General features: G+C 41.2%; 1 pseudogene; it reads right to left on the reverse strand.

The window, feature by feature from the left end:
* Nucleotides 1-1,963: 1,963 nt before the first annotated feature.
* Nucleotides 1,964-21,716, reverse strand: LOC145405876 (uncharacterized; annotated as a pseudogene).
* Between the last annotated feature and the right edge of the window lie 339 nt (nt 21,717-22,055).

The raw sequence follows: 22,055 nt of genomic DNA on the forward strand, positions 1-22,055 counted from the left end.
CAATTTCACCTCCTTGTTTCTGCTCATATATTATGACATCGAAAAACGTTTTCTGAATTATATGCTAGTAAAATAGGGTATATAATCGTTGTTTCTATACATTTTATGTACTTATATTGATGGGTTAAGCAATGATCTATATGTCATATTTTGAGACACTTTTTTTTTTTTTGTTTTTTTCTAGAATGCAGTTCTTAATATTCTCCAGTGAGTCAACGTAGCAACAAAGTTCATTGCGTTCGTTAGAAATCTATATTTTCGTGTATTATTTCTCATATATATATATATATATATATATATATATATATATATATATATATATAATGAAATGGTTCCCCTTTGCCTGGGGATTGGAGATCTACTGCTAAAAATGGTTTTCTCATACTGGATACCGATATGACATAATGCGTTGGTGGAATTCCTAATTCGATTAAACGCAAGTATGAACTAGTACTCTTCCTGACACCAAGCAGACATTTTTTTAGCATATACTTGCTACCACCTTTTGTAATAGCTGTAAAACAAGTTTCTGCACTGCATAGTAGACGATGACGGCACTCCAACATCGAAAGCATTCAGTTTATACACAAACGGTACATTAGCCTAATGTTTGCTGCACAAAAGAAAATAAATATGTACTGGCTAAATTTGAGCAGTGTGTCTGATGTAGCTGAAGCGCTGAATTAATTTCACCATCACCCGTCATTAAAGCACCTGGGTATAAATACCTGCAAGAGTACTTTATTTATAATCTACGTATAATCTACGTTTACAGAAAGACTTCCCGTGACTTTCATCACCAGTTATTATAAAATTTATAATATCTGCATTATCGTCTTCTATCTTTTCTATATACTTATATACCCAAAGAGTTTAGACTGTCCCGCCAGTCGAACAAAGCAGTATTCTCAGCGTGGATGGAAAGCTGATGACAGGGAGAGCTGGAGCTCACGTTTCATCAGCTCTCGGAACTAACTTCAGACCGTCCACCTTTGCTGAACTTTCTCAGTTGTTCAGTAACGCAGGGAGTAGGCCACTATACTCTCTTATATACTTTCCTCTAACTGTCAACACCAAACGGTATGAACAATATATACCACACTTCTTATTCTGAAATTAGACAAATTAGCTTCTCAACACTGCCTCTGAGTCCCGGAGGAGGGGAGGGAGGAATAAAATCCCGCACCATGCGCCTATCTCCTGGTGACGGCCACACAAGATGCATGGAACCACTGTGTGACTTACTCCCTAATTGTTTCTGAAATTTTCGTGACGTTTCCTCTAATTTTCTCTATGCTGTGCACCACCTCTCTTCCTCTAAATCTCACCTTCTCTGATTCAATGAGACTCAACTGCCTGAGGCAACTAACAGCAAACTCTTAGGCCCGATTCACACTGAAGGGACGGTCACGTTCCAGTCACGCTCCACTCTCACTCTGCTCACGGTCCTGGTGCATTCACACGTCCGGTCCGCTCTCGCGTCGCTCACGGTCTCGTCATCCCCTCTCCCTCAACGTAGAAGTGCCATCACCATTGGCGGAGGATGTGTGACTTTTCACGAGCCGAGTTGGCAATGATCGCCATTGCACTGGATGGAGAAGAAGAAAGAAGAAAACAAAGTCGAAAAAGAAAGTGTGGGTTCATCCAATCTTGCAAGATAGGAAAAGTGAAGGGGAATTCCATACACTGTTTCCTCATCTGATTGATGAAAGTAAATTTCACACCTGTTTTAGAGTGAACATTGGAACATCTGAAAAAATACTATCAAAAATTGAGGATGACCTGAAAAAGGAAAACACATCATTCAGAGAAGCAAACACTCCAAGAGAAAAACTGGCTGTTTGTCTAAGGTATGATAAATGAAAGATGTGACTTAGATTAATCATTCAGCATGACAGAAAGATAAGAGATAACGGTAAAGAGGATCATCATTTATTCCTTCAGTGTCACATTATGAATATAATCATGAAGGGAAGCCACAAGAATCCAGATTATGCCACTGTGAGGTGCAAGTTGGCTGCTGAGGTAATGGTGCACCGTGGATGTGGTACTGATCATGTGTTCCATGTTGTATAGGTGGAGTAATTGTCGATGAGGAAGTACAGTACTGTGACAGAGCAGGTGATGGCGAAGTCAAGGGGTATACGTTCTGTGTTAGTGGTACGTAGGTTTGTGCGTTTTGGTTATGAACGTATTTTCCTTCAATTTCACTTACTAATGAAAACACTCTTTCTTTAATGAAATGTTGATCTGCTGGACTGAATTTCTTTACAGTAGCTGCCATCAATGAAAAGAAGGTATCAATTGGCTCAGGTGCACATTCTTCCTTCTTATTCTCTACTAAGTATCTCATTAGAGTAGCAGATGCAATGTTGTTATTTTCCTGACTGTTCTTTTACGTCTGTGACGTTCTTGCTGAGGAAGTGGAATTTGTCTAACAGCAAACATCCTCGTTATCTTTTTCACTGTCTTGTCCACTGAATGTTTCTTTTGTGCCAACGTGTTCTCCATTATCCGAATCTTCTAATTCATTTACCGCCTGTTGAAGAGATGTGATTCGGGTTCTGTCTTTCATAAATGCTTACAAAAATTACATCTGGTCTTGATACTTATATTTCTGGTTGTTAGTAGCAGCCTGCCCACTCCTTGTTTTCTTGTTGATGTGTTTATGGTACTGCGATCGTAGGTATTCCTAGCATTCCTTACACTCGGATCCTGAAAATGAGTAGATACCATAATCAGTTATTTCCCCATGTTGTTTCATTTCAGGTTTTTGGCCACGGAGGACTGCTACAGAACAATAGCTTTCAGCTGTCGTCTAGGCCATTCAACCACTCAGGATATTGTACTAGAAGTTTGTCATGCAATAATGAAGAACCTTATGGCCGAAGCTATTCCAACACCAAATAAAGAAGACTGGAAGTTAATTGCAAATGAATATTGGACTCAGTGGAACTTCCCAAACTGCATTGGTACTCTGGATGGAAAATATGTAGCAATTGAAGCACCAGCAAATAGTGGGGCCCTATATTTCAACTATAAAAAGACATTTTCTGTTGTTCTTTTGGCTTTGGCTGATGCAAACTACCGCTTCATATTGGTTGATGTAGGATCATAAGACAAAAATAGTGACAGTGGGATTTTTACAAATTCCAAATTTTGCAAATATCTGGAAGAGGAACAGTTGAATGAACCAGACGATGCTGCACTTCCTGGCACTGATGTGTCTGCACCATATGTCATAGTGGGCTATGAGGGTTTCCATTTGAAGAGAAATTTGATGAGGCCCTATCCTGGGTTGCAGACTGAACATGATGTAGAAAAAAGGATTTTTAACTACAGATTATCTCGAGCGAGAAGGGTAGTTGGGTGTACCTTTGGTATTCCAGTGCAAACCTTTAGAATATATTTAAGGAAACTTAAAGCTAAGCCCTCTAATGCTAATGCTATTATTACAACAATATGCATACTTCACAATCTAATACACCCTGATGTTACATTACGAGATACTGTTGGCATGCCATTATCAAATACAATATGTCCAATGAGAGGAAGAGGGACAAATGCTTCAAGGGAGGCTTTTGGTGTTAGAGAAACACTGAAAGATTATTTCAACTCCCCAGTTGGCTCAGTGCCTTGGCAAAATGATAAAATATATGTATATAAACAAAAAAATATAAGAATATTACTGAGAAAGGCTAGGAAATAGATTCCCACAGGGGACAACGGGCTATTATTTTAGAGTACTGAATACCTTACCTTCGTAACTCAACTGGCTGCCTATGTCCACCCAGCTTCTTCTTTTCGCCACGTTGTCACTATAGTGTGGCGAAGTCAAGTCATACAGCTCTGGTTTTGATATCACTGATTCAATTAACATATCATCTGAAACCACAAGATGAAATAAGTTTTGTAAATTTATTTAGTTCAGTATAGGCTTCTCTTATGTAAAGCTGTATGCATTTTCCTTAAATTTGTAATAAATAAATAAAAAATTTTTTTTTCTGAATTAACTGCCTACCTTTTTCATAATCCTAATGCAGTGCTTTCTTTTGGCAATCCATTTTTTCAAGAGACTCAGAGCAGCAATGCCCACCCGTATGAGGGCTAAATCAACTGGAGCGAAGCGAGACCATTGCGGGTGTTCACACTGTTGGTTCACTCCTCTCACAGTCCACTCCTGCTCCGGTCAAAACATATTTTGAATGGATCGTGAGTGGAGCGAGAGCGGAGCGTTCCTTGACCGTTACTGCCAGTGTGAATGCTTCCACTGAAATGCATGTAATGATATTTGACTGGACCGTGAGCGGAGCAAGAGCGGAGCACGACCGTCCCTATAGTGTGAATTGGGCCTTATCCTCCTATTTTCTCTATACTCTCTTCAAAGCCATCAGCGGCTATTATTTAAATAAGCAATAACATATCTTGTTTTCGTGTTCTGAACATAAATCTTCTGAATTTCCTACTCTCTGGTTTCTGCTATCCTGTCATTCTTTGACTAAATATATCTGTGTTATGTACTCATACCCTAATCCAGGGGCATATTTAGGATCTTGAAACAATGGGGGCTTAGCCCAGCCCAGAAATCTTCAGATTTTCACAGGATAATTTTCAAATTATTTTAAAGTAAAATGAATATAAGATGTGAGACAATACTGTGCCCGACCAAAAGGCCCTGGTCAGGAGCTCAGGCTAACTTTCGCAACATGAAATAAAAATAAAATGAGTACAATCTGAGTTGTGACAAAACTGTGTTAAACTCTGTGTCTTGGCCATCTGATACTTTCCTCTTCACCTCTCCAGAAGTTTCTTCGATGTCTCATATGTCTGTCGCACTCCTCATCTCCTCGGCTTTCTCATCCTGTTCTCTCCTCCTCTCTCGTGTCCTCCTCATCAAAAGGATGCAGTGAGCATATGCCAAGCAACATCTAACCAAATCTCTCATTTTTTGATATGATGATTAGATCATAATTATATGTTATTTATCAATTTATTTTATACATTGACTTAATATATTCATTTTTTTTTCTGGGGAGGAAGCATCAGGGTGTGTTGTCTTGATTTTAGTTGGGCAAATGTGTCAATCGCCTTGTCATGATCAAGGCTTCTGACCAACTCATAGCACTGCGAGATCTTTGAGCCTCTCCTGGCCCATGGTGTGCCGAAGCTAAGTATGTAGTTGGCGAAGAGCATTAAGTGATTGCTCACAACTGCAGTTACTAACGGGGATGGTAAGGGGAGGCGGTGGCTCAATCGGTAGAGAGGTGGCCTGTAGTCCTAACGAACCCAGGTTCGAATCCCGGCTGGGGCAGGGAACAGTTTAACCCGTCACGTCCCGAGCCTTTCCGCACCTATGACATCCCCCAGTCCCGAGCCTTTTTGGAAAAAAAAATTTTCTTCTAAAACTTCCGCTTAGGTCGAGAAACGATGGAAAATCCTGAAAAAAGTGGTCTCTGCGGTCTATAAGTGGTCTGTACAGGTGCGGTTTCCCCCCGCAGTTATCGTATTCTGTAATGGGCTGGATATGCGTTTACGTTTTCTATGGTAAGGAATAATGGGACAAACAACACAACATTTATTGAATTTGAACTAATAAACAATAACAGTAACAATATAATGGATTTCAGACACATATATAGGAAAAATAAGCATTGTACCATCGCGCGAGCATAGCGAGTTAGGTCCAAGTCGTAACATGCTATATGCTAAGTTTCTGGTATGAGTCAACCTATCATTTTTTCTACTTGTATACTTCTGTTTCAATGACAATTTACCAATTACAACTGTTTGTAAGTGTTTTCAGATGTTTTCATTCATTATGATGACATGCAGCATAAGTTTAGCGCACATCAGCTTAGTAAGCGCACTCGCTATGACTCGTATTTCAACATACCAAATTGTTTTATCACTTTCCAATTATTTTCCCATTTACATAGAACCTTTCCTCCACCACTGTGAAGGTTTTCAATTATTATCATTCATTACGAGGGCATTTAGCGATATGCTAGCGCCTATTCACGTAGCAACCACGATCTCAGACACTAGTGTTTCATCATCTACTTTATTTATTCACTCAAATTATATCTTCCCACTTACATTACACACGTTTACACCCCTAGAATGCACTGTACATATTTACTGCCATTATTTATTCAAGTGAGCGTGAGAATATCGCCTGAAAATACCCTCGCAAGGAATGTTTCGTCATACATAATACTCACACACTTATATACTAATTCACTCACACACTTATGTACTAATTATTCACTTTATCACTTGCTGACCTTTATTTTGACTAATACGTGCCTTATTCATTCGACTAAGCGTCAGGAAATCTTATCTTTATAGACACACTATGAATATTTGACTTAGAATATACATCATCATATACAATAATTTGAACTTATATTATACCCGTAATAATGTCACATAATAAGAAATATATAATAAGGGGCCGTATTTATTCCACTGAGCGACAGAATATCGAATCAAACAACCCTCTCTATGTAAGTTTCAACTTAGGGCAGATTTATATACTTACACCCAATGTTTTCACTTATGTTCTACCCGTAGGCACTTTATACTAATATTTGGCGATCCACATGACTGATATTTTCACAGAGCGTCTGTCTGTCGCATTTACCTCATATTTTCAGCGTCCTTTCGAATTCACACCATGTTAAAATTGCAGCAACGTGTGATATTCACTAAAACATGGGTGAATACACAGACCCACGTCACACTGCACGCACTCATAGCGGGTGTCCTTCCTCTGTGTCGTGAGTCTCACCTGGGAATGACTGCACACGTGACACCTGCGCTGGGGCCTAGGTCTGTTGGGCTGGGGAGGGATAGGAGTGGGGAAATGGCGGGCGGATATTCTCTGGGGAGTGTGGGTAATATGGGCAGTGCGGGGGCGCTGTTGGGGCCTTTCAACAGCATACTTAGCAAAGATTTCTCGTGTGAGCTCCCTCACAAACCCTTCAAAGGTTTCCTGAACTCCTGTGGTCATGGCGTGAAGGTGGTGGCAATTCAGAGCAGTGATATCTAGCAAGTGAAAGAACAGTTTTTTATACCACTTCATCTTGGTCCTGGCACACTCTACCGTCGATATCATGGAGTCTGACTGGTCCACGAGGCGCATGTTTATATTATAGTCCATGACACATTCAGGTTTCCAAAAACGACGCCTGCTCTTGCTATGGTAATCAACAGAATCAGTACGGTGCATCAAGGGGCGGTGAACCGTGGACAAGAGACTTACTTCTCTGTTGTGGTTCCACATTGTTGCAAGGATGTTGTTTGCTTTGAAGAAGACAACCTCACTCCTTGCAAGTTTCCGCCCTACCTTGACCATGTGACGCCGGTTCACCTTTACGGTTCCACAGACTCCCGTTTCATGTCTGTGAAGATAACGAGCGAGAAGAGGGCTAGTGTACCAGTTGTCGAGGTAGAGAACGTGACCACGATGAAGGTAGTCTTGTATCATCGTCTTTACCACTGCTCCCGAAAGTCCTATACTTCGATCTTCTATTATGTCTGTCTGTGCACCGGTGTACAAGGCTATGTCTTGCACGTATCCAGTCCTACAGTCACACATAACAAAGATCTTGAACCCAAAACGGTGCCTTTTGCTGGGTATATACTGTCTGAATGAAATATTGCCTCTCTACAACACGAGACTCTCGTCTATGACGAGATCTCTATAGGGATAGAATGAGGATCGAAAGGTTTGCCTGAGGTGATCAAAGACCAGCCTAATTCGCCTCATTTTGTCAGTGTTGTTTGCATTTGCAGGGTCATTAGCATCATAAAAATGGAGGCGACTTAGAATTTGTTGAAACCGATTACGGCTCATCACTTGACCAAATATGGGGGTAAACATAACAGGGTCCGTAGTCCAGTAAGCAGGAATTCTATTTTTTCTTATTATACCCATCAAAAGGACAAGGGCAAAAAATAAGAACATTTCTGGAATGGAGACAGGGTAATCATAAATCATAGAATGCCTACTCCTTGTTCCCAGTCTTTCAATTTCTAGCCGCTGGCCGCTTGCAAACAGGTTTGTTTGAAAAACGATCTGATCAACGAAGGCCTCACTGAAAAACAGGTGGAAAAAATCCAACCTGCTTGAATTACAGTGAATACCTGGTGCAATGCAGCCAGATCGCCCATGCTCAGTGAAGGGGTGAATGAGGGGAGAAAAATCACTCCCATCCTCCCAATCCCACGACACAAATCCCTCGCCCCCATCACCGCCTTCGTCTGGGTGGGGAGGAGATCCTGGTTGGGGAGGTTGGGGAGAAGGAGTACAGAGGGCTTCCCCACTGTCACTCCTCTTCCCTCTGCCTTTACCCTTTCCCTTTCCCTTACCCTTACGGCCTTGAGGAACATAAGGGGGCTGTGGGGATGAAATTGTTGAATATTGGGGAGCAGAAGACGTGCTGGGGAATGGTTCCTCCCCACCTTCCCCCTCCATTACCACACCACATGCTCTCTCACGCAACCTTGCTCGACCACGTGTTAGGGGATATTGGGGAGCATAAGACGTGCTTTGGAGTGGTTCCTCCCCACCTTCCCCCTCCCTCACAACCCCACGTGATAATGAACGCACCCGCACTGGCCCACGTGATCCACTCTGTCGCCTCACACTGCGTAGGGAGAGCAATGACTCACCCACCTCACTCTCACTTTCCCTAATCCCAGGAATGTCCATTTCACTCCCCACTCCCTCCACTTCACTTCCTACCGCCCCAAACAGAATGCTAGGCCCATACCTGCTTAGACGACGTGGTGTGCGCTCTGGGCCACGTTGGGTAATCACCTCCCGCCCATACCACGTGGCAGCACGTCCCACGTCTCCGTCCTCGTCCTCGTCCTCGTCCTCGACCTCGAATTCTGCTTCCAAGGCACGCTGGGGATAGGGATATGATATACCACGTGCCTTCTTTGCCTCCTGCCCCTCTCTAGCAGCACGGTAAGTCACGTACTGCCGCTTCCTGGGTGACGGAACTTCCTCGTCACTGCTGGTGGTTTCTTCCTCCTCTGGCTGCACATAATCCTTGTCCATCTCCTCGTCATCCAGTGGGGAATCACTGTTGCTGGTAAAGGTGTCCAGGGCGACTTGAATTTCGCTCTCTGAGAGACCTCTCTTAGCCATGTCTGAGCAGGACCGTGGCTACCAGGTGAGTGGACGAGTGGCGGGCTAGTGCGGGTCGCGCGGGGTCGCCGAGTGTCCCTGCCTGGTGGCATCTTGTAGAGGAAGGTCAGAGGAAGGTGTCCCGTGTATACATGAAAAATCAAGAGCGAAATTTAAAAATTGTCGAAATTATGCACATTGCAATTGCACGACGTACTGGTACGTCGCCGGGACTGGCAAATGCAAATCGTGGTGATGTACCCATACGTCGTCGGGACGGGGCGGGTTAAGGATTTGAATTTCATTAAATCAGGCTTTACTGATCTACCAGAAGACCCGCCGACATGTCGTAAAAATACCCCCGCTAATACCAATACACCAGTCCTGTATGAGACAGCCCTAGCATGTATTCAATATGGACGGTGGGTGTTAGCACCGAAGTGGTGACATGTAGAGGTGTATGGTATGTAGGAGGACTGCTGGGCCTTGATAGTAGGCTGTGAAGCCTATGCCCAGAGTCGGACACATAAAAAAAAAAAAAAAAAAACTATATCTTCAATGGTGCGAACATCGTGGGATCAAGGAGCTTGAACACACTTAGAATGTCTGGGATGGCTCCTGGCCCCTTCCTGCTCAAAGAGCTTTTTGCCACATGACCTCTTCTGCGACTAGTTGGATGTTGTATTGCAACGCTAGCTCCTTTAAGGACTGCATGCACAGGAAGGTTTCGGAGGCTGGGTGACATGCTTGGTTGCCAATCGTGACCTCTACCAACACTAGAAAAACGATTCGTCTGCTCATTGGTCATTCGATCGATGCAAAGGTAGAAGAGACTCTGCTTGAGATGTTCTGTATCATTAAGCAGGTATGATCTGGAACCACAGGACACCACAACAAAGTCATCCATCTTCTGTTTCCTTCTCGAACTGAGTGAAGACTCCTGGATATTGTTCTCCTCACATGCTGCCTTTGTCATGGCATACATCTCTTCAGCTACCTGTGCAGTTCTCTGGCTATCCAGAGTGTCATGGACTGCACTTATCTAGTGCACTGCCTGTGCCAAGTTGACGGTTTCTTTCTGAAGAACCTTGTAAAACCCTTCAGTGATGCCAAGCAACTTTCTGAACACAACCAACAGGTAGACCACAGGGTGTTTGGATAATTTTGAATGCAGACCTAGTGCTGTTGGTGTTCAGGTCTTCTGAAGATTTCATGTCAGCAGGAAAATTCTTCAGGAGTGCATTAACAGAGGACAACTGACATGACCATCGGGTGTTTCATATTTGTACAAGCTCTATTGGCTCAATGTGGAACTCTTCCTGAACGGCAGCAAATGTAAGTAGACGCACTTGGTTCGTTATCACCGCTAGCCACCAATGTAAGTGAATGCAGTTTGTCATAGTTTACCGTTGTTCATCGCTGCTGCCAGTGTAAGTAGACGTAGCCGAGGGGTGTAAGTATATTGAGAAGGGTATCTGGTTGTATCGCCGATGGAGTGCCTCCAGGAGAGAAAGTAATGGTGAGGTGTTGTAGGAGATGTCAGGGTAGACCTCCTCTGCTCTGTTATCCTCTTCATATTTTAAGTGGAATGTTAAAATAGACAGATTTGGGTCGTTGAAGTATATTGTGAGACAGTTGTATGATTAAAAGTTAAGAGTTTGGCGTGACCCATATAGCCTATGGTTAGTTGCTGTCTGTGCTAGCTGCAGTCCTACTTTACTCTCACTCTTCTACTCCCTATCGCTCTCTGGGAATCTTTCCTGCTCTGTGATGATCTCTTTCTTGTTCTCTCCTTGTCTAACTCTGTCTGACTAACTTTTCTACATGTGATATCGGACTTATATCCCCCTCTAGCTTCTAGCTAAAGTGTGTGGGCATATGTGTGCGTATGTTTCTGCGTGTGTGTGTGTCGGGCATTTTTCCGGCACATGATCGGAGTGTTTGGCATTCTTGATTAGTCTCGGGTAAGGGAATATTTAGTTGTCTCTTCCTGGAGAACTCAGACATAACTACCTGTTTTGTCTATTGTTACCTATAGCTATATAGTTACATACCATAGTAACATATAGTACTGTGTTATGTATTATGTCTACATATTGCTTGGTCAAACTCACTGTCATGCCAACGACAGTAAATATTGTCATAATATATTAATACATATACACATCACAAATAATTTGCAAGTTAATTAAGTGAAATACATAATATTGCAAAAATAACATAACTATGAATATTGTATCATAATTGCAGTTCCATCACGTTAATGCAAATGTTACATAACTGTGTTTGCCATAAAAATGTGGTTACATCGTGTTAATGCATCTGTAGTTTCATTGTGTAAATCCAACTGTTACATAATGTGCTTGTAGCTAATTGCAGTTACATAATTGTAGCAATTGTAACATAGTTGCAGTAATGCATGCATTTGTAGTTACATAATTGTAGCAATTGTAATGTAACTGCAGTAATGCAAGCTTTTGTAGTTACAAAATTGTAGCAATTATAACATAGTTGCAGGAATACTATCGGTCGTAGTTACATAACTGTAGCAACTGTAACAAAATCGCAGTAATGCAAGCATTTGTAGTTACAGTAAGCTCGCTCCTAACGTGTTCTAACTGAACGCACTCACTATTATACCCGGTAAGTGCTGGGATACGTATAAGACAACTTAAGATTAAACAACCATTACGAAAACTATAAATATACGTGAGAGACCTTTGAAAGTCCAAACCCTTGAACATCAGTGCCCTAATGAGAGAGGGCAGTGTTTGGAAACTCCATGTACTGTTGTTTTGCAGATGATACTGTGTTGTTAATTGAAGACGAAGGGGAGCTGCATGGCTTGGTGGATGAGTTTGGAACAGTTTGTATGAAACGGAATCTAAAAGTGAATATAGAGAAGAGTAAAATTATGGTCTTCGAGCGAAATGAAGTCAGTGAATGTACAGTGAGGTTTTATGATGAGGAAATGGAAAATGTGAGTGTGTTTAAGTACTTGGGCAGTGTGATGAGTAAGGATGGAAGTTGAGAGGGTAAACTGCTTGAAAGGGTACAACAAGGAAGAATGGTTGCTGGTTCCTTGAAAGCAGTGATAAGAAACAGGGAAGTGAGCATGGAAATGAAAAAGTTACTGCATGACAATATTTTGATACCAACTCTAATGTATGGAATTGAATCTTGGACGCTGTTGGAGGGACAAACGTCGTAATAAAAACAAACCATATATATATATATATATATATATATATATATATATATATATATAGCACCTCACGGGATGCATAGGGCCTCGATGAACTCTCTCCACCAATATTTATCTCTTGCCATCTCCTTCAGGTCCCACCAACACTCCTCTCCTGTTTCTCTTTTCATTGTCCTGAACCAGCTTTCCCCTGGCTTACTTCTGCCTCTTCTTCCTCAAGCAGTCCACTCTGGCACATCCTGTATTAAACTGCCTTCTTTTCTATATATGTGCCCCAGCCACTTCCAGCGAGACAGTCTCACATATTCATCATATGGTTCCACTCTCGTAATATCCCTTACTCTTTCATTTGTAACTCTGTCTTGCCACTTTACCACAAGAATCATTCTCAGTATTTTATTCTCAGATCCTAATACTTTCTGATCTGTTGCAAGTGTACTGTACCCTGACTCATGCCAATAAATTAAAATTGGTCTAACCATGGACTTGTAAATTTTTACTTTAATATGTACCGAAAGCATATTATTATTCCAAACAGATTTCAACAATTCAACAGCTCGCCAGGCCAGTCTAATCCTCTCCTCAATTTCTTTGTTTAATGATCCATTAGATGATACAATCGTTCCCAGATATTTAAAATTTTCTGCATTCTACATCACATTATTCCCAAGTACACAATCGATTTGGTTCTCCACGTTCATAATAATAATTTCAGTCTTTCCACAGTTTATTACCAATCCCACTTTTTCTTCTTCCTCCACCAGACAATCAAGTACCCTCTGCATCTCGTAAATACTTCTTCAAATCAGTACATCATCAGCATAGTCCAAATCCATCTGGTTCTTATTTTCATTCCAGTTAATTCCTGCACCTGTTCTCCTTACAACCTTTTTCATAACATAATCCATAACCAAAACAAACAGCAATGGCGAAAAAACTCCTCCTTGAATCACTCCTGACCTAACTTCAAATGGATCACTCAAAGAACCACCCACCATTACCTTACAAAACGTACCTTCATGGAGGACTCTAATAATATTTACAAACTTTTCCGGTATACCATAGAATCTCATTTTCAACTTAGCTCCACGTGAAACACTAACAAACGCCTTCTCAAAATCCACGAAACACATACAAAGTGGCATTTTCATCTCATTAGCTTGTTGCATTAGATGCCTTACAATAAAAATCTGATCATTTACCTCGACCCTTTCTAAATCCGGCTTGTTCTTCTCTTAAAATTTTATCAATTACTGTCTCTATTCTGTTCAACAAGATTTTGGAAAAGACTTTTGCAACTACAGGTGTCAAAGTTATCCCCCTCCAATGGCCACACACACTTAAATCTCCCTATTTTGGTATTTTTATAATTACTCCATTATTCCACTCTCCTGGAATTCCACCATTATCCCAAGGCACATTAAAAAGTTTGAAAAACGCCTTCTCAACTCATCAATTTCCTCCTTAAGCATTTCAGGAAATATTCCCTCCTCTCCTGCGGCCTTAAAATTCTTTAACTCCTGTATAGATTTTACTACCTCTTCCAAGGTTAAATCCCCTGTTACTATCTGCAAATCTCCCTCGGCTGGCAAAATGTCCTCTTCAGCTGGGTTTGGTCTATTTAGAACAGATTCAAAAATCCCCTTTCCATCTTCTTGTTATATCCAAATCATTAGTCATCAAGTCACCATTTCTATCTCGTGTATATATATATATATATATATATATATATATATATATATATACAGAGAGAGAGAGAGAGAGAGAGAGAGAGAAAGAGAGAGAGAGAGTTTCCGCAATAGATCTTCCTTTTGGGAACCCTAGTTTTGCAGGAAAAGTAGTACCAACGTTGTGATAAGCACCAACTTTATTATTCCATAAATTTCGAGAGTCTCAATCATCAGTGGATCTAGAAGTTTAAAAGACAACAGTAAATGTGTGGAGAATTATAAAATCTGATTTTTATTTTTCGAAGATAATTATACTGTACATCTGGTAACATTAAAATAATAAGGGAAATGATATAAAAGGGGTAAAGTCTAAGAATACCACGCTTACTCTTTGCAAAATCAAAATATCAGTACAATGGCTAAGTATCGTAGTTATTAAAAATACAAAGACATTGACACGTTATAGTTGTTATTGCGTAAATAGCGGCATAAGGCTAGTTGGACTGCTGAGACTGGGTGGTATTCTGTGGATTATGATAGATTCAGCAGTGATGATGTCAGAGTAAGACTGACATCAGGTTAGTAACCTAAAATCAGCTGAAGAAAAGGGGTTACCAGAAAGGTTGAGTGCATTCTGGTAAAAGAATAAGAGGGTTTCTCAAGGAACCTTCCAGTCCAAGTGAATTTGCATTTGTGTTGAAGTCTGTAGAGCAGCCAACGTGAGGTCGACCCCACATATCTAGCAGGACAGCTAAAATATGTGAATAAACTACACTGGACCGGAAGATAGTAGGGAAGACAAAAGAAACTTTTAAGAAAGTTGCCAATAGTGTTCTTGTTTGTCAAGATTATCTTAAAATCAATCTGTGTATAACGATCACGGAGAAGTTTGTTTAGTGTTTAATTTCGTAACTTAATGAACCTAAGAATGGGAACTTGATATATAGACACTCCTTATCGACACTGTGAACCAGCGTGTTTAGGGAAACCTTTGAATTTAGATATCTGCCAAACAGTTTCTCAGAAATAAGGATGGGCATATTTATTAATGGCAAAATAAGTTTTTAAGAAACAAGTTTCGAGGTTGAAAGTGAGACACGAAGAATTGGACACCCTACTGAACAAAGTTGTTAAACTCTTAATCTTTAAACTGTACGGAATGTAACTGAGGAAGTTTGTGACTAGGCCTGTGAAAACAGGTTTGTGGTAAACACTAGTGGAAAAGTGAGTGGGGTGATTGTTAACTAGAACGTCCACGAACGGAAGGCTTTTATCTTTATCAGCTTCAAGAGTGAAATTACATTTGGATGTTGGGTGGTGACAAAATCCAAAAAATTCTGAATGTGAGCAGGGTTTATAAATATAAGGAAAGTGTCGTCCATGTACACACGTCAACAAAAATCGCTGTCGCCTCACTGAGCACTTCCTGAAGCTTGGGGTTCACAGTCTCTTAAATCAAAGCACCAGACACAAGAACATTTTCCCGCTGACATGTGGCAACTCGGATTTGGAAGGTCATGGATGGGGGAGGGAGGGGGACCCTGAGGTGATAGGTGTTGCGGCAATGGGGTGGGTTTTCGATTTGGCGATGTTCAATGTTTATCTTTGGTAAGGGGGTATAATGTTATTCATAGTGATAATAATTTATCACTATATACCACTCAGTTTATGTAATGTTAAATAAATATCAGCATGGTTCCCAATTATATCCATGTTAGCCAATGAAAATGGTGATATTTGAATAACTGTGGTTGCATAATGGATGTTATTTAATGAATGACGAGAGCTTCTCATGATTGCAGAGGTTTCAGTTTCACGGGGGTAACAGGTAGGCGGGGGACAGGGTAGAGGGAGGTATTGGCTGCTGTGGCTGCATGATGTCGTTGGTAAACCTAATTTATTGAAGGATCTTACTAACTTTTGCGTTACTGTAGCTAAATTGAGAAACCTATACGCACGACATGACAATGCCAATGACTATGTCGTTGTAATAGCGTGTTCTGGAAATGTTATTGCCTAACCGTGTCTTATGTAGCACTGTAATACTTGTCGTCGGAAATATTAATATAAATTAGGTCGACGATAGCACTGTGAGTATTTTCATAATAAAGTAGCAGGTTGAATGTTTTATCAACCATCACTAGTGCCATTAGTGGTAACAGCGAAGTCACTGCTACTATGATGGAGGCCTCCACATATATGTTATCGTAATAATTCTTTTACTATCAACCACACAGTTCAAGGACGTGGTGAACCTCATATCCACATACTTTACTCTCCACGCTGTATTGCATTAGCCAGTCACAGCTTTTCAGTACATTAGTATCCCTTACAAAAAGTCTGGTAGTTTCCCTTATTCACACCAAAACCTATCACGTATTCCCACACGAGTTACAAGCATGTAACTGCAATGTTTTACCCAAGGTTAAGTCATCACAGTTTGGTTTATTACCATGATGTAACCAAAGAATGGTGTTTCACGCTGTAACACAGATCTCATTATGCTGAAACACACACACACACACACACACACACACACACACACACCATATGCTGTACTTTATAGTGATCTAGTCCTTAAAAATGAAAGGTTCAGTACTGACTTACATATTTCGCGAACATATCCTCTCTCTCTCTCTCTCTCTCTCTCTCTGTATGTGGAAACATTATATACACACAATCTGTGATCGCAAGACACATCCATGGCTGACGGAGGTTTGCGATTTCGCATGAGTCCCAAAATATAATTAACGTTTCCTTTGCGTAAGACCCAACACTCCACAATATTGCATACAAATGCATCAAATAATTTTGACACACACACACACACACACACACACACACACACACACACACACACACACACACACACACACACGGGTGAATACATAACCTCCGTCCAGCATCGTTAACCGACATACATATTGCGTTTTCACGGAAGCAAATCAGTTGAGACATTGATATTACCAAGTGCTCTTTATTGTCATTCTCCCCACCTGTTGTTCTGCATGCAACTTTTGGTGTTAACAACATTCCTTTGTAATATACTGCCAGACATGAAAAGGGGGGAACAGAGGATGAGCTACTGAATCTGAAGGAGTTGGCACAAGACATCGGTGCCCTGGAACCTTAGGGCTACAAGTGCAAAAAGGTTGAATACTGTTCCTGGGCTGTTTTGCTGCTTACATCACATTACTCTAAGGGAGTGGGAGCAGTTGGGCAAGCCCTCTGCCTAACATGGAGAGCCTTAGGGGAAGGATAAAAACAAATGTTAGTGTCAGGGGCAGGTTAGGTCACGATTGTGCTTGTTTGGTTAGGTAAAGTTACGTTAGTCTCATTACCATAAACAGGGTATGCCAAGGTTTCAGCAACACTTTTCGTTGTTTTGAAGGACTTTCCCATCATAAACAATCTATTATTGAGTTGTGGAGATCCCTACCTCTCAGACGTTACTACCTTTCGCTTGAAATGAAGAACAAACTCATCCATATCGACCTACACATAACGTGAAATTTTATATTATAGGCCTATTAACTTGACTGTTCTGTGAAATTCTATGGATGAGATAGGTATAATATATAGATATATATATATTAGATACACAGATAGATATTTAAATACACTGAATACTCTAAATAGTAAGCAGACCGTAATGAAGCACTCCATAAATCTGTCTGATATATTTTAATCATTCCTAAAGGACATAATTAAAACATAAGTAGAGGTGTCTTCCACCACTCGTTGTGAACACTTCCGTCAGTACAGACTGTCACAAACGAAATGTCAAGGATGTAAAGAAGTAAAGCCTCCTGACCTCCCTGACAGAAACAACCAGTCATTGTTGGGTACTGGCTGGAGTATATGACTGACTTGTAGTCCTTCTCTAATACCCTGTTTGTGCAAACTGAGCATGTGGCTGGGTTGGTGTCTGGGCATCACCTCACCTTAACAATCCCAAGATCCTACTCCCTCCCTCCGTCCCCACACCTCTATTAATTTGTTTGCCATGCGTATTGACTTTTTTTTTTTCACTATTCACCGTCTTTACACCCACCATACTGACTCGCATTGTTCACACCCACATCGTCATTGTGATATTGTGTTCTTTGTTGTATAACTGAGTAACTACTGGAATTATGCTTGTCAGATGTTGTCTCCTGAGTAATGTCTAATATTCAAAAACTTGCTAAGAAATGTTAAAAAGTGACTGGGTAACTTGCTGATAATTCTTCAGTATTTTGTCACATGGGACAGAATAGCTGATAACGAATAAGGTAACAGTATCACGTCATCAGATGCAATATTATCGCTTTAACCCACCCTATCCCGACCACTTTTCCACCACTGACTCCCCCCAATCCCGACCATTTTTGGAAAAAGAATTTTTTGGCTCAAACCTCCACTTTTGGTGAGAAACATCGAAATATCATAGAGAAATCGCTCACCTGAGGTTTAAAATACTCGATACAGGTAGCAGTACCTCCTCACCTTACTGTGTTTTCTATCAGGCTGGATCCAAAGAAAACGAGTTCTATGGGAGGGTAACCATTCCACACCACTCATAAACGGTATTTATTTATTTATTTGGTACAAATTTATATGTAGTACGAGAGTATATTGGTTTTCACACAGTAATATAGGCAATATTAGCATTGTTTCACTCACAAAACACATCAACATACCTGACCTTTTTTGGTGACATTACCTGATCATCATTTCTGACTGTTTCTTCCTCTAATGCTATGTAAAGTTTGTCCTCCACATTGTCATCGATTGGGGAATCAATCTGGCCCTGAATTTCTTACCATGGCACGACATGTCTTTACTGACCAGGTCACTGGTAACAGGTGAATTGCCGAGACAATGGCGTGCAGGGGGGGGAAGGTCATGCTGGGTAAGGCATTGTCCCTGCCTGGCATCTTGTAGAGGAAGGTGTCCCGTGTATACGTACCAAAAATCACTCCCGAAAATTGAAAATCGTGCAAATTAGGGATCTTGCAATTGATTCACGTTTATGTACATCAATGGGATTGGCAGTGACAAAATGTATGGACGTTCATTCACGTCAACAGGACCTGGCGGGTTAATAAGCAATAATCATCAAACACACACAAATAACACACCGCCTACTCCCACTCCTCCACACCCAGACCCTCTCCATGTACACCTGCCACATGTCACCAGGCAAATGAGACATCTGGTAACGAATAACTTAACATTATTACTTCATCTAAAATAGTATTACCCCTGTATAAAGGATAATTATCGAAAAAACACGTTCACTATGCAAAATTACAATATCCAGCAGGGAAATAAACATATTTCTCTGGTGATTCGGTTCATGAGCCTGTGAAGCTTATGTGGTTCATGACTTGGCAGATGAGGCGACAGAGCTTTTGTTGGTGAGTGTACACCGACAGACAAAAGTGTTGACGCCTCTCCATCCTTACTGGGAACCATGAAACCGTGAGGTACGAACCCGATTCAGCTAAAAAAAGATCACAACTTCCAGGGGCCATTGAGGTGTGGGGTGAGGGTGTGGAGACCGGTGAATGGGAGGTAGGTTAGCTAGCTGGTGAATATGGAGAGGGATGGACTCAGGTGATTTATCATGGCAGTTCGGTAACCTTGCCTCTACTCAGAGTTATAATACTATTGCCTGACACATTTATTTTATGAAATGTATGGTTTGTTTCGTTATGTTGAATAAAAGTGCCAGAAACTCTCGCATAGCTCCTAAACACATAGTTTACCTGCAGTACTGAGGGATGTTGGAAGAAATTATGCTGCCATCTGTGCGAACGACTGCAATCCCTGAACCTGAACCTGCCATCTCTGGGCAGGATAACAGCCCCGTCCATACCAGCAGAGTAGCGAAACAGTGGTTTGCAGAACACCCAGAGATAGAAGTTGTTGACTGGCCCAGTGAGGGGTGGGACACTGACCCCTCTGAAAACCCTTGGTCAATATTGAGTCAGGATTGGGATATGGGAGAAGAAAGGAACCGCCCTGCCACTGAACATAAAGCATATGTGGTGTGGGACTCGGGAAGACGCCGACCAAACACTTGCATGAATCTGGGGGAGTCTGCCAAAAAGACTAAATGAAGTTATTGATGTGCAGGGTGGCTGACAGGTTACTGACTTACTAATATCTGCCTTCTTATAGCTATGTGTTTAATATACTGTAACGTATATGATCCCGGCATCATCATTTACCTGGATGTTATAGAAAGTCATTATTGATAAGTAACATCCTGTGTTAACATATACTGCATTATCTTCATGACACAAGTAAGCAACAGTTGTTCATTGACTTTATATGCAATGACTAACACTCCTTTAAAAAAACCAGTCTACGCACCCACATGCCAAATACCTGATGCACACCTCCAGCATCCACATCTGCACGTCACGTACCTGACACACACCACCAGTATCCACACTGGCGCACCACGCACCTTTTCCTCATCTTTGGCGCTATACATGGTAGAGTCCGCTTAATTAGTCCATTAAGATTACCTACAGACAACTTTATTGAGCCGAGAGTGTCCTTACGCCACTACAGGGCTATAAACTTTATACTTTTACTCTGCTATGATTGACCTTTTATTCTTGTTAGCCACTTTAATTCAGAGCAAATAATCCAAATGTCCCTAACGATTCTGAAAAGTGGCATCATCTCGTCCCATGGTGCATTCTGCGAGATACAGGGGCCTGAGGCTAGGCTATTTAATATTTGTAGACATATAAGCTAGGTGATTCATCTGCACCTATGATGACTTTAACCCGCTGCATCCCGGAGACGTGAATTCACGTCCTCACATGATGTGCACTCATATCCCAGAGACGTGAATTAATGCGGCAACATTGCAAGGTCCCTAATTTGCACAATTTTCAATTTTCGCGAGTGATTTCGCGAGTGACTATTGGCACGTATACACGGGACACCTTCCTCTATTCCTCTACAAGATGCCAGGCAGGGACAATGCCTTACACCGCAAAACCTCTCCCCCCCCCTGCACGCCATTGTCTCGGCAATTCACTTGTTACCAGTGACCTGGCCAATAAAGACATTCAGGGCCAGAGTGATTCCCCAATCGATGACAATGTGGAGGACAAAGTTTACATAGCATTAGAGGAAGAAACAGTCAGAAATGATGATCAGGTAATGTGGGAAAAAAAGGTCATGAATGGTGATGAGTTAGTGAGTGAAACAATACTTATAATGCCTATATTACTGTTTGAAAACCAATATACTCTTGTACTACATATATATTCGTACCAAGTAAATAAATAAATACTGTTTATGAGTGGATAAAATAGTTACTCTCCCATAGAACTCGTTTTCTTTGGTGCCAGCCTGTTAGAAAACCCAGTCAGGTAAGTAGGTACTCGTACCTAGATCGAGTATTTTAAATCTCAGGTGAGCGATTTCTCTATGAATTTTCGATGTTTCTCACCAAAAGCGGATGTTTGAGCCAAAAAAAAAAAAAAGGTCCAAAAATGTTGGGACTGGGGGGTACCACTGCCCAGAAAACGTCGGGATGGGGCGGGTTAAATGATATAAAACCTCCAGTCACTGACTCTGATTCACCTTGCCTGTAGATCGTAATGATCTTCACTGGCTCCCTCACACCATTTGATACAAACAATTCAACGAGACCACCAAGAGTGTTTCTGAACATCGAGACATTGGTCATGCCTGCAACCGTTCCAGTGTTTACTATATTCATAGGTTGCAAAGTTTTCAAATTGTAAGTCATTTCAGCATTACACAGTATGTTTAGTTTTCTCCGGAGGATCGATTATAATATAAATAATTTTAATAAAATCTAACACTAACAGCTGAACCTAGCCTATCCCATCCTTAACAAGTTATCACAACCCATCGTGAGTCAAGCACTTTAACCTACCCTAACTTAATTTAACATTGACAGATTCATATCTCAATTACACCTTAACTGACTACGTTACCATAACCTCAGTGAACTTAGTCTAACTTAAACAACCTAACCCAACATAACCCAGCCATAAATTTC

The sequence above is a fragment of the Coenobita brevimanus genome, chromosome 68 (assembly GCF_032717465.1).
Source record: "Coenobita brevimanus isolate Jiangsu-jjx chromosome 68, ASM3271746v2, whole genome shotgun sequence".
In the NCBI taxonomy this organism is placed as follows: Eukaryota; Metazoa; Arthropoda; class Malacostraca; order Decapoda; family Coenobitidae; genus Coenobita; species Coenobita brevimanus.